Source organism: Schistocerca gregaria, unplaced genomic scaffold (assembly GCF_023897955.1).
Source record: "Schistocerca gregaria isolate iqSchGreg1 unplaced genomic scaffold, iqSchGreg1.2 ptg001089l, whole genome shotgun sequence".
Classification (NCBI taxonomy): domain Eukaryota; kingdom Metazoa; phylum Arthropoda; class Insecta; order Orthoptera; family Acrididae; genus Schistocerca; species Schistocerca gregaria.
This window is the reverse complement of record NW_026062431.1, coordinates 47501-52500: the sequence shown is the minus strand read 5'-3', so window position 1 is coordinate 52500 and position 5000 is coordinate 47501. Positions and strand designations below refer to the sequence as shown.

At 54.1% G+C, this 5000-nt stretch overlaps 1 non-coding gene across 1 annotated transcript in view; it reads right to left on the bottom strand.

Annotated features, from left to right (window-relative positions):
• Positions 1–1422, bottom strand: part of LOC126328129 (small subunit ribosomal RNA) — a 1893-nt gene extending 471 nt beyond the window's left edge. Inside the window, exon 1 of the ribosomal RNA XR_007561672.1 lies at positions 1–1422. This exon is cut by the window's left edge and continues 471 nt beyond it. This is a non-coding gene — a ribosomal RNA (small subunit ribosomal RNA).
• Between the last annotated feature and the right edge of the window lie 3578 nt (positions 1423–5000).

Below are 5000 nucleotides of genomic sequence, written 5' to 3'. Positions count from 1 at the left end.
AGGCTAGAGTCTCGTTCGTTATCGGAATTAACCAGACAAATCGCTCCACCAACTAAGAACGGCCATGCACCACCACCCACCGAATCAAGAAAGAGCTATCAATCTGTCAATCCTTCCGGTGTCCGGGCCTGGTGAGGTTTCCCGTGTTGAGTCAAATTAAGCCGCAGGCTCCACTCCTGGTGGTGCCCTTCCGTCAATTCCTTTAAGTTTCAGCTTTGCAACCATACTTCCCCCGGAACCCAAAAGCTTTGGTTTCCCGGAGGCTGCCCGCCGAGTCATCGGAGGAACTGCGGCGGATCGCTGGCTGGCATCGTTTATGGTTAGAACTAGGGCGGTATCTGATCGCCTTCGAACCTCTAACTTTCGTTCTTGATTAATGAAAACATACTTGGCAAATGCTTTCGCTTCTGTTCGTCTTGCGACGATCCAAGAATTTCACCTCTAACGTCGCAATACGAATGCCCCCGCCTGTCCCTATTAATCATTACCTCGGGTTCCGAAAACCAACAAAATAGAACCGAGGTCCTATTCCATTATTCCATGCACACAGTATTCAGGCGGGCTTGCCTGCTTTAAGCACTCTAATTTGTTCAAAGTAAACGTGCCGGCCCACCGAGACACTCAACTAAGAGCACCCTGGTAGGATTTCAACGGGGTCCGCCTCGGGACGCGCAAGCACGCCTTCGGCTCGCCCCACCGGCAGGACGTCCCACGATACATGCCAGTTAAACACCGACGGGCGGTGAACCAACAGCGTGGGACACAAATCCAACTACGAGCTTTTTAACCGCAACAACTTTAATATACGCTATTGGAGCTGGAATTACCGCGGCTGCTGGCACCAGACTTGCCCTCCAATAGATACTCGTTAAAGGATTTAAAGTGTACTCATTCCGATTACGGGGCCTCGGATGAGTCCCGTATCGTTATTTTTCGTCACTACCTCCCCGTGCCGGGAGTGGGTAATTTGCGCGCCTGCTGCCTTCCTTGGATGTGGTAGCCGTTTCTCAGGCTCCCTCTCCGGAATCGAACCCTGATTCCCCGTTACCCGTTACAACCATGGTAGGCGCAGAACCTACCATCGACAGTTGATAAGGCAGACATTTGAAAGATGCGTCGCCGGTACGAGGACCGTGCGATCAGCCCAAAGTTATTCAGAGTCACCAAGGCAAACGGACCAGACGAGCCAATCCGATTGGTTTTGATCTAATAAAAGCGTCCCTTCCATCTCTGGTCGGGACTCTGTTTGCATGTATTAGCTCTAGAATTACCACAGTTATCCAAGTAACGTGGGTACGATCTAAGGAACCATAACTGATTTAATGAGCCATTCGCGGTTTCACCTTAATGCGGCTTGTACTGAGACATGCATGGCTTAATCTTTGAGACAAGCATATGACTACTGGCAGGATCAACCAGGGAGCTGCGTCAACGAGAGCTGAGCAGCCGGCCGCCCGGGAGTGTGTCCCGAGGGCCCGCGCGAACACGCAAGCGTCCGCTCAATTATTCTGCAAACAGGAGGAGGCTGAGCTCCCCTGCACGATACACCTCGAAACCCTCTCAGGTCCCGGCGGCGCGCAGCGCCGTCCTAAGTACTTGGTCGGGTTCGAGAGAGGCGCAATCGCCCGGAGATGGGCGAGTAGACGCTTTCAGTGCGAACACCCGTGCTCCCAACTGAGCTTGCCGCTGCCGACAGAGGCCCGGGAGCGTGCTGTCGTGGCATTGCCGGCGGGAAACAACACGCGCCACCTACGGTGACCGGCAGCTCCAACGCCAGCGCCACAGAAGGGCAAAGCCCCACTTGGGTGCAGAAGCGAACTCTCCCAGCACAGCGCACGCGCCAACACGTCCGCAGAGCTGCGATACAAACCACCTGCGAGAACCGCTGGGGGCGACCGAGCAGCAGACGGCGTCGCGACGCCGAGTGCCGGGCGGCGGCGCATCCTCAACGCACACAGTCCGCAATCGGACCAGCACACTGCAGATGTCCACCGCGCTTCGCACCGGGCTCGGCAGAACCCACTTTGGCCGCCTGGCGCCGCGCGCAGGGTGCGCCGGCGCATAGCTGGGACGCCAGCCGGGCCCGTCGGCCGGCGCTCCTGCCACTGGGCGCCCCCCACCAGCCGGCTGTAGTGCGTGCGCTCACGCAGCGCGCGGCCAGCACGCCGGGCGGCCCCCCCTCACCGGCCGGGGACTGTCCCGCCAAGCCACAGCCTCGTATCGCTTCATACCCACATGGCCAACTCAGGTTCGGGGGCATGGCGGGTACCGCCGAAACAACCGGTTCATAGATGTACCGATCGTCGCTATCACCGATGCACCTGCAGCGCGAACAACCGCTCAACAACTGATTTCCAGTTCATTTGCGGATCTTTGGCAGCAAACGTATACGTCAATCTACATTTGCGAAATCTACGATTCTGGCATGCCTGCATGTTATGTGTCACGACACGCTACATCAGCCCACATACACACTGCGGCATGTACACGAGAGAACACGTGGAAGATGGTCCGCGCACGTGTGCAATGTCCCTTGCGCGGTCGACTGTCAACCGGCCTCTGTAGCATGTCGCAGATGTGGAACGCGGTCCACCGTGCTATCATGTTGTGTGGGGCAATACGATTAAATAGGAAAACCCTCGTCGCTACATCAACAGACGGCTCACGCTGATTCCCGGCAGAGGGAGGAGGGGGGGGGGGGGGCCAACATGCAATACTTTCGTCCGTACCTACCTACCACATGTCTGTACGGCGTACAACAGTGCAATCTCGCTGTAATGGGGAGACGAGACAAGTAGCATCGTGCACAACATATGGCCCTTATGATTCGCCATTGTAGGGCGCAGCCGGTGTACGGTCAAGCATGTGCCACATTATGTCACTCAGTACGTAACGACGGATGATCAGTGTGGGTTACGCGTACATCAGCGGACAGTCCACACAGGCCGTACCACAACGTACACTGACTGCATCGACAACCGAATGCAACTGAACAGCTGCAAGGCTCATTTCACAAACAAACGCCTGACCGACCAGCTTGGAAGGGCAGGAGGGGAGGGCGATATTCGTTCTGTAGCGGTACACCCTTCCAGTGGTTAGCGGGACTGTGTAGAAAGTACGCAACACTCGAAAGACCTTTATGTGAGGGTACGCACCATGGCATCAAGAAATACACATGACACCAGAGGATCCAAGCAGTGAACTATGTTCAGAGGGTTGCTGTTAGGCAAAGCTACATTCCTGTGACGTTACATGTGACAGTTAAGGTGCAGTGTAAGTTAGGTTAAGGTGCAGCGTAAGTTAGGTTAAGGTGCAGCGTAAGTTAGGTTAAGGTGCAGCGTAAGTTAGGTTAAGGTGCAGCGTAACTTGGGTTAAGGTGCAGCGTAACTTGGGTTAAGGTGCAGCGTAACTTGGGTTAAGGTGCAGCGTAACTTGGGTTAAGGTGCAGCGTAACTTGGGTTAAGGTGCAGCGTAACTTGGGTTAAGGTGCAGCGTAACTTGGGTTAAGGTGCAGCGTAACTTGGGTTAAGGTGCAGCGTAACTTGGGTTAAGGTGCAGCGTAACTTGGGTTAAGGTGCAGCGTAACTTGGGTTAAGGTGCAGCGTAACTTGGGTTAAGGTGCAGCGTAACTTGGGTTAAGGTGCAGCGTAACTTGGGTTAAGGTGCAGCGTAACTTGGGTTAAGGTGCAGCGTAACTTGGGTTAAGGTGCAGCGTAACTTGGGTTAAGGTGCAGCGTAACTTGGGTTAAGGTGCAGCGTAACTTGGGTTAAGGTGCAGCGTAACTTGGGTTAAGGTGCAGCGTAACTTGGGTTAAGGTGCAGCGTAACTTGGGTTAAGGTGCAGCGTAACTTGGGTTAAGGTGCAGCGTAACTTGGGTTAAGGTGCCAACGTGGGTTAGGTTAAGGGGCCAACGTGGGTTAGGTTAAGGGCCAACGTGGGTTAGGTTAAGGGCCAACGTGGGTTAGGTTAAGGGCCAACGTGGGTTAGGTTAAGGGCCAACGTGGGTTAGGTTAAGGGCCAACGTGGGTTAGGTTAAGGGCCAACGTGGGTTAGGTTAAGGGCCAACGTGGGTTAGGTTAAGGGCCAACGTGGGTTAGGTTAAGGGCCAACGTGGGTTAGGTTAAGGGCCAACGTGGGTTAGGTTAAGGGCCAACGTGGGTTAGGTTAAGGGCCAACGTGGGTTAGGTTAAGGGCCAACGTGGGTTAGGTTAAGGGCCAACGTGGGTTAGGTTAAGGGCCAACGTGGGTTAGGTTAAGGGCCAACGTGGGTTAGGTTAAGGGCCAACGTGGGTTAGGTTAAGGGCCAACGTGGGTTAGGTTAAGGGCCAACGTGGGTTAGGTTAAGGGCCAACGTGGGTTAGGTTAAGGGCCAACGTGGGTTAGGTTAAGGGCCAACGTGGGTTAGGTTAAGGGCCAACGTGGGTTAGGTTAAGGGCCAACGTGGGTTAGGTTAAGGGCCAACGTGGGTTAGGTTGCCAGAGATGTGTCAAATCAGGATGTACGTTTGGCTGGTGTCAGGTGGTGGGTTGGTTCGATGCCTTTATAAGGAGTGTGGCCAAAGGGTATTTTATTACTTGTACCTTTTGTGTTGTGGCGTGGCGTTGCGTCCTGTGTTGATACTGTGTGGACCACTGTGGGTGTTGCTGGCTGATTTGAGCTGCGTTGTTTGCGGGTGGTGTGAGACATTCTGTCTTATTAGTGGACGTGACGTTCCTCTTGTCGTTCTTTGGATAGTGTCCTGTGGCAGCGAGGATAAAATGGATGTTGTTGAACGATAGTGCTTTGGTGCTTTCGCTTTGTTACACACAGAGTGGACTGTGAGATAGGGTGACTGGGTCGAGTGCGGTTCACACTGTCCTCCCCAGTTTACAGTATGTATCATCTATGTATGTGGTCCTGCATCATTTACTAAGCAGGGACGTCAGACGACTGAAATATTAGTTATGTACTGATGTAAAGCAGAATGCTTACCTTCCACCAGTGGGCGAGTATCGACTCT